This window comes from Mobula hypostoma, chromosome 29 (genome assembly GCF_963921235.1).
Source record: "Mobula hypostoma chromosome 29, sMobHyp1.1, whole genome shotgun sequence".
Lineage (NCBI taxonomy): Eukaryota > Metazoa > Chordata > Chondrichthyes > Myliobatiformes > Myliobatidae > Mobula > Mobula hypostoma.
In genome coordinates, this window is record NC_086125.1 from 22715813 (window position 1) to 22728432 (window position 12620).

General features: G+C 43.4%; 2 pseudogenes; both read right to left on the reverse strand.

The window, feature by feature from the left end:
* Window positions 1–12620, reverse strand: part of LOC134339352 (adhesion G protein-coupled receptor E2-like) — a 202790-nt pseudogene that overhangs the window by 131627 nt on the left and 58543 nt on the right.
* LOC134339271 (Y-box-binding protein 1-like) lies at window positions 6231–7160 on the reverse strand (annotated as a pseudogene).

A 12620-nucleotide genomic window follows, 5' to 3' on the forward strand; every position in this document is an offset into this window, starting at 1 on the left:
ACAGCAGTGCTCAGGCAGGACAGATTAGAGGGCTTGTCTACTGAGTCCTTGTGGGTGGAGCTGAGAAAAAGGAAAGGTATGGCCACATTAGTGGGATTGTATTACAGACCACCCAATAGTCAACGAGACTTGGAAGAGCAAATCTGCAGAGAGATAGCAGGCAACTGCAGGAAACATAAAGTTGTGGTGGTAGGGGATTTTAATTTTCCATACATTGATTGGGACTCCCATACTGTTAGGGGTCTAGATGGTTTAGAGTTTGTAAAATGTGTTCAGGAAGTTTTCTAAATCAATATATAGAGGGACCAACTAGAGGGGATGCAATATTGGATCTCCTGTTAGGAAACGAGTTAGGGCAAGTGACGGAAGTCTGTGTAGGGGAACACTTTGGTTCCAGTGATCATGACACCATTAGTTTCAATTTGATCATGGACAAGGATAGATCTGGTCCTAGGGTTGAGGTTCTGAACTGGAAGAAGGCCAAATTTGAAGAAATGAGAAAGGATCTAAAAAGTGTGGATTGGGACAGGTTGTTCTCTGGTAAAGATGTGATTGGTAGGTGGGAAGCCTTCAAAGAGGAAACTTTGAGAGTGCAGAGTTTGTATGTTCCTGTCAGGATTAAAGGCAAATTGAATAGGAATAAGGAACCTTGGTTCTCAAGGGATATTGCAACTCTGATAAAGAAGAGGAGGGAGTTGTATGACATGTATAGGAAACAGGGAGTAAATCAGGTGCTTGAGGAGTATAAGAAGTGCAAGAAAATACTTAAGAAAGTAATCAGGAGGGCTAAAAGAAGACATGAGGTTGCCTTGGCAGTCAAAGTGAAGGATAATCCAAAGCGCTTTTACAAGTATATTAAGAGCAAAAGGATTGTAAGGGATAAAATTGGTCCTCTTGAAGATCAGAGTGGTCGGCTATGTGCAGAACCAAAGGAAATGGGGGAGATCTTAAATAGGTTTTTTGCGTCTGTATTTACTAAGGAAACTGGCATGAAGTCTATGGAATTGAGGGAATCAAGTAGTGAGATCATAGAAAATGTACAGATTGAAAAGGAGGAGGTGCTTGCTGTCTTGAGGAAAATTAAAGTGGATAAATCCCCGGGACCTGACAGAGTGTTCCCTCGGACTTTGAAGGAGACTAGTGTTTAAATTTTGGGGGCCCTGGCAGAAATATTTAAAATGTCGCTGTCTACGGGTGAGGTGCCGGAGGATTGGAGAGTGGCTCATGTTGTTCTGTTGTTTAAAAAAGGATCGAAAAGTAATCCGGGAAATTATAGGCCGGTGAGTTTAACGTCAGTAGTAGGTAAGTTATTGGAGGGAGTACTAAGAGACAGAATCTACAAGCATTTGGATAGACAGGGACTTATTAGGGAGAGTCAACATGGCTTTGTGCGTGGTAGGTCATGTTTGACCAATCTATTGGAGTTTTTCAAGGAGGTTACCAGGAAAGTGGATGAAGGGAAGGCAGTGGATATTGTCTACATGGATTACAGTAAGGCCTTTGACAAGGTCCCGCATGGGAGGTTTGGTTAGGAAAATTCAGTCGCTAGGTATACATGGGGAGGTGGTAAATTGGATTAGACATTGGCTCAATGGAAGAAGCCAAAGAGTGGTGGTAGAGAATTGCTTCTCTGAGTGGAGGCCTGTGACTAGTGGTGTGCCACAGGGATCAGTGCTGGTTGTTATTGTTGTTATTTGTCATCTATATCAATGATCTGGATGATAATGTGGTAAATTGGATCAGCAAATTTGCTGATGATACAAAGATTGGAGGTGTAGTAGACAGTGAGGAAGGTTTTCAGAGCCTGCAGAGGGACTTGGACCAGCTGGAAAAATGGGCTGAAAAATGGCAAATGGAGTTTAATACAGACAAGTGTGAGGTATTGCACGTTGGAAGGACAAACCAAGGTAGAACATACAGGGTTAATGGTAAGGCACTGAGGAGTGCAGTGGAACAGAGGAATCTGGGAATACAGATACAAAATTCCCTAAAAGTGGCGTCACAAGTAGGTAGAGTCGTAAAGAGAGCTTTTGGTACATTGGCCTTTATTAATCAAAGTATTGAGTATAAGAGCTGGAATATTATGATGGGGTTGTATAAGGCATTGGTGAGGCTGAATCTGGAGTATTGTGTTCAGTTTTGGTCACCAAATTACAGGAAGGATATAAATAAGGTTGAAAGAGTGCAGAGATGGTTTACAAGGATGTTGCCAGGACTCATTTAGAGAAAGGTTGAATAGGTTAGGACTTTATTCCCTGGAGTGTAGAAGAATGAGGGGTGATTTGATAGAGGAATATAAAATTATGATGGGTATAGATAGAATGAATGCAAGCAGGCTTTTTCCACTGAGGCAAGGGGAGAAAAAAACCAGAGGACATGGGTTAAGGGTGAGGGGGGAAAAGTTTAAAGGGAACATTAGGGGGGACTTCTTCACACAGAGAGTGGTGGGAGTATGGAATGAGCTGCCAGATGAGGTGGTAAATCCGGGTTCTTTTTTAACATTTAAGAATAAATTGGACAGATACATGGATGGGAGGCGTATGGAGGGATATGGTCCGTGTGCAAGTCAATGGGACTAGGCAGAAAATGGCCAAGAAGGGCGAAACGGCCTGTTTCTGTGCTGTAGTTTCTATGGTTTCTATGGTTCTGCTTCGCATACAGGCATTTCCTGTGTGGAGGACATGGGTTCCATTCTGAGTCTACCTTCACTGTCACCGGTAACCGCAACTGGCGGAAAGCTACAACAGCTTTCAAAACCCACCATGTAAGTGCAGCTCATAAGTTTGCTATGGAGGCACGGGCTGAATTCAGATTGAGAAAACAAGACGGTTCAAGATTGGGAAATATGCTTGACAAAGGACATGCAAAGATTGTCCAAGAAAATCGTGAGTATATGAGAGCAGTTGTTGAGTCTCTAAGCAAGGACGGACAGTGAATGACACCGTGGATTTCTAGCTCTAATAAGACCCTACTGTGATGCATTTATAGATTTATACAAACTAATCTACATATCACTGACTCTACCTGTGACATCTGCATCATGTGAACGGAGTTTCTCTAGCCTCAGACGCCTCAAAAACTACCTAAGGAATAACAGCGGTGATGCTGGGAACAGCAACTTGGCCCTGTTGGCCATAAACAGCCGGAGAACCAGGGCACTTGACATCCGGAAAATCATTGATGCTTTCACCACCAATCACAACAGATGGATTGTGCTTCTCTGAAAACATCAATGGTGAGTGCAGTTAATTTTTTAAAAATTTGGGCCAAGACTAATGCTGATTTTTATTATTATTTTGTGATGGATACCCCATAGTCCTTATGTTTCCTGCAAATCCCAAAATATTACATTTACTGCTATTAAGCCTACTGGTTTTGCGTAGACTTCCAAGCGGTGATTCTGTTGATTTTTGTTTTAAATTCAGTAGCTGAATTAATTGAGGTATTGCATGGTCAGAGTACGATTTGTCCAACTCCTGGTAAAGCCTTGCATCTGTTGTTTGCCTTATTTGACTTTAATAATGGTGTATCTTTTGGCATTGTCTGTCTATGTAATGCGAATAGCAGTGGACATTGTGAGTTAGTGGTTGTGTTTTTCAGTTGAAAATCACGCATTTGACGCTGATTGCGGGATTGGTGTGTGATTCACGTTGTGTGCTGTGGGTCGGATGCTCTGTTGGTTTGTTTGTTTATGCTCTGTGCAGCCCGGGTTGTCTCCAATGCTGTTGACACTGTCACAGTTCACTTCTATATTAGATCTATCAATTGCTATTGCTTGTGAATCAACAGAGGCATTTATAGTAGGCACATAATGCTTGAAACTGACTTTTGAACGCCACGCGTCTGGCCTTGCAAATACATATTACCATACAGTACATCCCTCAGCACCATCACTGAATAATTCAGCCCCACTGTAGTGCCAGCAAGAAAAAATCTCTGGCGCCACCACTGCTCAAGAAGGCGGCATTTGTCATTAGGGACCCTTTCACTCAGGAACAGTTTTGTCCTCTCCCCAGTGAATTTCTGAACAGAAAATCAACAAACCCATGAACACCCCTCAGTATCTATGTTCAGATTTATTACTGTAATTTATAGTTTTTAATGTATTGCACTGTTCTGCTGCTGAAAAGCAACGAATTGCATGACATAGGCCAGTGATATTAAACCTAATTCTGATTCTGAATAAAGGACAGTTTGAAGAGTTGTGCAGGGCCACACACGTGCGCGCGCGCGATGGAATAAAGATTAAATAGATTAGAAACTCGACAAAATCTGCAGTTGCTGGATGTTGTGTATGTGGCCAGTTTACACAACAAAGCCATAAATAAAACGATGGAGACGGGAACTAAATCAACAGGGTTCTTTACTAACTGAAACCGAACTGAACATACACGTACAGATCAATAAGCGCCTAACAGCGCATGCTCAATACGTTGTAGTAGTACAACATAAAGTAGTCCTATATTATACAGTAGGTTATATGGTACACGCCTCCCCTTTTATTTTAATAGTGTATCACTTTTTTTTTTACTGGGGGCACTACGCTAAACAATATGTGTACTCTTAACATAGAAACACATCAATTATTTACTTAGTAACTTAATAATATCAAATTATAATAAGGTAATGTGATAATAATTATTGTAACTCAAGTCTCTGGCGGGGGTCTTCTCTGCCCCTTTGACAATAGACAATAGGTGCAGGAGTAGGCCATTCGGCCCTTTGAGTCAGCACCGCCATTCACTGTGATCATGGCTGATCATTCACTATAAGTATCCACTTCCTGCCTTATCCCCATAACCTTTGATTCCGCTCTCTTTAAGAGCTCTAGCCATCTCTTTCTTGAAAGCATCAGACACTTGACCTCTACTGCCTTCTGGGGCAGAGCATTCCATACATCCACCACTCTCTGGGTGAAAAAGTTTTTCCTCAACTCCGTTCTAAATGGCCTATCCCTTATTCTTAAACTGTGGCCTCTGGTTCTGGACTCACCCATCAGCGGGAACATGCTTCCAGCCTCCAGCGTGTCCAATCCCTTAATAATCTTATATGTTTCAATAAGATCCCCTCTCAGCCTTCTAAATTCCAGAGTATACAAGCCCAGTCGCTCAAATCTTTCAACATATGACAGTCCCGCCATCCCGGGAATTAACCTTGTGAACCTACGCTGCACTCCCTCAATAGCAAGAATGTCCTTCCTCAAATTTGGAAACCAAAACTGCACACAGTACTCCAGGTGTGGTCTCACCAGGGCCCTGTACAGCTGCAGAAGGACCTCTTTGCTCTTATACTCAATTCCCCTTGTTATGAAGGCCAGCATGCCGTTAGCTTTCTTCACAGTCTGCTGTACTTGCATGCTTGCTTTCAGTGACTGATGTACAAGAACACCTAGATCTCGTTGTGCTTCCCCTTTTCCTAACTTGACACCATTTAGATAATAATCTGCCTTCCTGTTCTTACCACCAAAGTGGATAACCTCACATTTATCCACATTAAACTGCATCTGCCCACTCACCCAGCCTGTCCAAGTCACCCTGCATTCTCATAACATCCTCCTCACATTTCACACTGCCACCCAGCTTTGTGTCATCGGCAAATTTGCTAATGTTACTTTTAATTCCCTCATCTAAATCATTAATATATATTGTAAACAGCTGCGGTCCCAACACTGAACCCTGCGGTACCCCTCTGGTCACCGCCTGCCATTCCGAAAGGGACCCAATAATCGCTACTCTTTGTTTCCTGTCAGCCAGCCAATTTTCAATCCATATCAGTACTCTGCCCCCAATACCATGTGCCCTAATTTTGCCCACTAATCTCCTATGTGGGACTTTATCAAAGGCTTTCTGAAAGTCCAGGTACACTACATCCACTGGTTGGGTAACGTCTGTCAATAAACATCCACTTTGGGTAATGTCTGTCAATAAACTTGTTTGTTTCAATACAGATTTCCATATAAAAGTCATGAAAGTTGACCTCTGAGCATAGGGTGTTTCCATGGTCTGCTTCAAAGGTGACTTGCCACCAAAAAAAGAAGTGGTTGGTGATCTGCTGTCCCTGCTAGTTATTCAAAAGTCAGAGCAATCCAACGACTCACAGAAAGATCAGTACCTTACCAGTAATCTTTCACCATTTGATGCAGCAGTTGATAGAAATCCTGTTGTTCGTTCCATTGTTCTTAAGCTGCTGTTAAAGTACCGTTTTGCTGACATTAAGAATTACCTGCAGTGCTATTTGTCTGGCTCAAGAGGGAGAATTCCTTCAGATGCACATTCAGCACAAGTGTGAAAATGCAACAATAGAAATCTTACAGTTTGTTGCCAGAATTCGCTTCCATTTTGATGCTGTTTCCTAACTTCTTTGTGCAAAACAAGACACATTGGCTGAGAATTCAAAATATGTACGTGCAAAAGAAACTTCTCTGCAAAGAATTAAGTGTATGATTCTCAATGGAGGAAATGATTGGTTCAAGATTTACCTTGTGCGAAAGATGTTCTGTTTGAATGGAATTGAGTTTGTCCTCTGTTAGGTTTACCTTCTCCCCCAGCAACCTGGTTTTCATTTATTTCACCACCATCGGCAATTTCTCCATGAGGCTGGTCGCTATATTGTGGGTGGTGACCATAGTGACGATGAACAAAGTAAGGTGGGTAACGCTGTCTTCTGTAAGGAGGGTGATATTGCTGATTTTGATAATCTTGGTGTTTTCCATCTGTTGCTGTGTCTGCTCCATCTCCTTTCTGTACACGTTGAATGTTCTGTTTGTAATTACATGGTGGACCTTGGCAATGATAACAATTTCTGTCCACGGCATATTGGCTTCCTTGGACTGGAACTCCTCCGGAACCAGTTATGTTTGCTGCTTCTGCACCCTTTTCACCTTCCACTACATCGAACTCCACAGTTTCACCATCTCCAACACTGCGGAGGTATTCCCGTGGGTTATTCTTTTTTATAGCAGTCTGATGTACAAACACATCTTCCTTTGTATTATTCTTGTTGATGAATCCATATCCCTTTCATACATTGAACCACTTTACTGTTCCAAGAACCTTTGTTGCGATGACTTTCTTCTACCCGGGGAATTTGGGTTTGTCTGGCTGCTGCTGCTGTTTGGATTGCTGCTCTGTCCCGGCCTCGCTCATGGTGTTGACAGGCTGCGTGAGGTGGTAGCGGCTCGGGCCGGTCTAGGGTGGGGCACCTGCACTCTCTCCGCTTCTTTCTTCTCCCTAATATAATTCTTTTCCACTTCTTCTGTCTCCAGTTGCAGAAAAAGCTCTGCATTTCGTATTCCTTCCTTGTATTGTTGATCTAGTTTCTTCATCCTTTCTGATACTCCTGCAAAGTGCCTTCCTCTAACTGCTGTGGCTGTCTTTTGAGAGATGTCAATTTCTCCTGGTAAATCTGCTGTTTTACTTCCAGGTAGTCTTCATCATCCTGCTTATTGGCAATATCTGTCTCACTTGCATCCTCTGTATCTTCATCCGAGTTGCGGCCATGGATACTGCATTCGTCCTCATCGTCGACACTGTCTAGCTCCTCCTCGTCATTGTTAATAGTCGACAATGGGTGAGAGGAGAGCTGTGGACATCTTCCCCACCGAGCTGCCCTCCTTTGTTGACACATCTAGTGCCTTGATAGTGTGCCAATCCAACTGGATTTTCCTGAGCCATTCACATCCCAGCAATGGTGGTCCTCCATTTTTCAGTATCTAGAGGTTCAGCTGATGTGTTTTGTCACCGTAGGTCACTGTCACTTTAATTTTACCTTGGGGACTCAGTTTCTGTCCTGTGTAAGTCTTCAGCAGTAGTTTAGTTCATTTCAGGGGTATGTGAGAAAACAGTCATTTGTGGTCATGTACAGAGATCACTGTTAAGGCTGATCCTGTATCCAACTCCATTTTCTGTCTCATGCCCGCCACTTGTGGAGTGATCCATGTTACTCTTTGATCATCTGTCTCTTTCACGCTGTGAAGTTGCAGACAAGACAATTCACTTTTGTTGGAGTCATTTTCATCAGAACTGCCTTCTTTCATTTGGTGTGCCTTGTTGTATTTTCCTTCCTGGGGTTTCTTGTTTCTGTGTATTTTGCCCTTTTCCTGCTGTTTACTAGCTTTGCATACTCTGCCAGTGTGGCCCTGTTTGCCACAGCTTCTGCATTCTTTGTCTTTAAACCAACAAACATCAGGGTCATGTGACCTGTTCCCACAACGGTAACGTTTCTTTCCCTCATTTCTGCTCAATCACATTTTATTCGTAGCATATTCCAGAGATTTTTGTTGTATCTCTGAAGCACCCCATACGGCTATTTCTAATTATATTGAGATGTTTAGCGCTTTCTCGAATGTAAGGTCTTTTTCATACAGGAGTTTCTTCTTTGTGGTTTCACAGTGCATGCCACACACTAACCTGTCCCTCAATGCATCTGGTTGACCAGCTCCAAATTGACAATATTCTGATAATTTGCGCAATTCAACACAATATTCAGAAATGCTTTCATTTTTGTTCTGATTCTGTTTATAGAATTTAAATCTTTCAGCAATGACCAGTGGTTTGGGGTTAAAATGCTGTTGGAGAGTGTCTGCTATTTGCTTGAACGTTTTGTGAGCTGGCTTTTCAAGGGTTAACAAGCTCGGTAACAGCTCGTATGTTTTCGCGCCCATAACACTGAGTAATACGCGGCCTTTCTTTTCATCATTCACATCGTTAGCATCACAATATAACTCTATTCTTTCAGTATAAGTTGCCCAGTCTTCAATGCCACTATCAGATGCTGTAATGGTTCCTATTACCGCCATCTTTGTTATGTTAATTTAACCCCAGACCCTTGTTTTCTTTTTGACTCATGTGACCTTTCTTTGCTAGCGTCGCAAGCGTACTCTGGGTAGATGCGCTTGTCACTCATTTTTATCTCCCTTCCGGGTCAGGCAGACCCGCAGACCCTCAGCCCCTGAGGTCAGCGCCGGCTGTGGTCTCAGCTGGACGTGTTCCAGTTCCGACTATGTCTCCCGCTTCCTTTCGGACTTGCGGCCTTGCTCTCTTCTTCCGAGTGTCGTTATCAATTATAACATGGCGTTCCAATACGATGTAGGTTCATTAACCTCATTGCCAATTTATTGTGTATGTAGCCAGCTTACACAACAAAGCTATAAATAAAACGATGGAGATGGGAGCTAAATCAACAGAGCGTTGTGGGTGATGCTGGGGTAGTGGTGGAGGCATATACTGTATGACAGAGGTGTTTCAAAAGCTCTTAAATAGGCATATGAATGTGCCGAGGATGGAGGGATATGGACGTTGTGTAGGCACAGTAGTGTAGTGGTTCGCACAACACTTTTCAGTACTGGTGACCCAGGTTCAATTCCCGCTGCTGCCTGTAAGGGCATTTATCCCATGAACACGTTCATTTCCTCCTGGTGCTCCAGTTTCCTCCCACAGTCCAAACACGTAACAATTGGTAGGTTAATTGGTCATTGTAAATTTTCGTGTGATTAGGCTCAGATTAGATCGGAGAATTGCTGGGCAGTGCAGCTCGAAGGGCCGGAATGGTCTATTCCACGCTGCATCTCAGTAATAATAAATAAAAGAAGGGATTAGGTTAGTTAGGCATTTCCCTAGTTTATCAGTTCAGTACAACACTGTGGGCTGAGTGGCCTGTTCCTGTGCTGTACTGATCCTAAAGTACTTTCTGCCCGTTACACCGCTGGCATTTAGAGCAGCAATGAAGTTCCTCCGTCTGTCTGTGTAGAAGGTTTCTTCATTGCTGTTTCTGTAACAATTGTTTCTTACCAGTCAGGGTGGTTAGTCCAGCGCATAACCTCCGAACGTGGAGAACCAGTGAAACAACTCTTCATCTGGCCTCTACCCTTTGGCCTGTTTAGCATGGGTAGCCCTACGAGCACAATGTCCTGACTCCACCCAACATTGCTCTCAGAATCATTGAGGCACACGAGTCTCCAAACCACAACCAGGTTGTGATCCTCTTGGAGGATGTTACTATCGGTCCCAACAGAAATAGTGTGAAAGTAGAGGATGAGCCATGATGTGGATGAACGGAGGAGCAGATCTGAAGGGTCAGATGTCCTGTGCCTGCTCCTTATTCTTCTCCTCTTCTGACCCAGCTGATCAGAACTGGGACAGGATTGTTGATTGGGCTTGAACTGGGAGGTGGGAATTGAAATTCCACGGGCTCCTGTGTTCCACACTGTGAGAACAGGTTTGAATGGGAGAAACCAAAACTGAGATAAAGACATTATCAGATCAGCAGAATTTGATAATCTTCATGGCTTACACAGCTGTAACGTTCATCCATTTTAAAATGATTTTTGGATCACCCTTTCTCTGTGAGACAAGTGGCTCCCAGTATTGACTGTCCCCCGAAATCACACATGACTGTAGCTGGTAGAGCTTCTGCCTCATATCTCCAGTGATCCAGGTTTGATCTTTACCTCAAGAACTGTCCGTGTGGAGTTTGAGTTTGTTACCTCCCCTTGGCAGAAGCTGGTGGATCGAGCCCAGCCAATCAGATGTAAAGACGTCACCACCATGGAGTACATTTACATGGAATTTTGCACTAGAAAGCAGCATCGATCAACAAGGACCCCCACCATCCAGGCCAGGCTCTCTTCTCACTACTACATTAGGCAGAAGGTACAGCAGCCATAAGTCCCACACCATCAGGTTCAAGAACAGTTATTACCCCTACAACTATCAGGCGCCTGAACTGGTTTGGATAAATTCATTCACCTCAACTCTGAAAAGATTCCACAACTTACAGTCCCACTTTTAAGAACTCAGCAACTTATGTCCTTGGTATTATTTATTTTTATTGGTACAATTTATCCTCTTTAGCACATTGGTTGTTGGTCAGTGTATGTTTAAGTATAATTTTTTATAAATTCTATTGTATTTATTTTCCTGTAAATCCCTGCGAAAGTGAATCTCAGGGTAGTGTATGGTAACATACACATACTTTAATAATACATTTACTTTGACTTTTTGACCATTCAGTTCATGAACGTACAGGTTTCCCCCGCCATCCGAAGGTAGAGCGTTCCTATGAAACGGTTCGTAAGCTGAAATGTTGTAAAGCGAAGAAGCAATTACCATTTATTTATATGGGAAAATTTTGTGAGTGTTCGCAGACCCAAAAATAACCTACCAAATCATGCCAAGTAACACATAAAACCTAGAATAACAGTAACATATAGTAAAAGCAGGAATGATATGATAAATACACAGCCTATATAAAGTAGAAATACTTCTCTGCAACGATTGCCTGCACAGATCTCCGTAGCGAAAATCTCACGCAAGCGCTCTCGGCAGAAAATCTCACGCAAGCACTGTTGGCATAAACGTGCTCTCCAGTAACCTTTAAACTATGAAGCTGCCAAATCTACCAAATAACACGTAAAAATACACAGCCTATATAAAGTAGAAATAATGTATGTACAGTGTAGTATCACTTACCGGAAGTGGGAAGACATCGAGCACACTGATGATGGTGTGTTAGACTGAGTCATCGCAGGCTGGGTGGTGCAGTGGCTCCCACCATCCAGGCCGCCGACTGATACATTGTCACAAAGCACGCAGGGGTAGCCGGGAGGCACACAGCACGTCTTTAAGAAAAAAGCCGAAATAATCATGCTAATTAATTTGGTGCTGCCCAGCACGTAAATGTCGGCACAGTTCAGAGGCGATTACCAATTGCATTGGCACTGATCTGGGCCGACAATTACGTGCTAGGCGGCACCTAATTAATTAGCATGTTTATTTCGGCTTTTTTCTTAAAGATGTGCTGTGTGCCCCCCGGCTACGGCTGCATTCTCCGCGAATCGGTACAGTATCTGTCCGGGGCCCGGGGGTTGGGGTGGTGAGACACGGGGGTGTCATCTCATCGTCGATCGGGGCGGGCAGCTCATCTTCTCCTATGACTGCCCGCCTCGATGTCGAAGGTCGGGGATCGTCGTCTGCTGTGGCTGATGTGGAAGGCTTACCTGACTGCTGAGCCTTGCGCATTTTTCTATCATACAGTTCTTTATAAGGAAGGACTCAAACCATCCTGCAAATATCCCCTAAACCTACGTACCCTTTCAAAGTTAAAGTCGTACTTTATCATTGCAACGAAAATCTCACACGGTTGCTTTACTTTCTGCATTCGGTTTCAATTGTTATCCTTTCCTCTTCTAACTGCATCAGCTCTTCATCTATCAGTTCTTGGTCATGGGATGCCAAAACCTCTTCAACATCATCTTCATCAGCTTCCACAAGCCAAACTCACTTTGTCCTTGCTTCGTTCACCACGATCGAAATGCTTAATTATGTCTAGTTTTACGCTAAGTGTAACACCCTTACGAGCTCTTTCAGGTTTTTCCGACACCTTAGAACTCATCTTGCTAACGGCTGCTCAATGCAACGTGTTTAAGCAATGCTGTTCCGAATCCGGGGGGGGGGGAGAGCGGCTGCTCGGGGTGTGCGCTGCCTTTTATCGTGTGCTGATTTTTTATCGTGCGCTGCCTTTCTTCGTAACAGTGAAAACACCTTCTGAAAGCGAAAACAGGGTACTAATGTGGGTCTTTCGTAACAGTGGGGTTTTGTAAAGCGAACGTTCGAAAAGCGGGG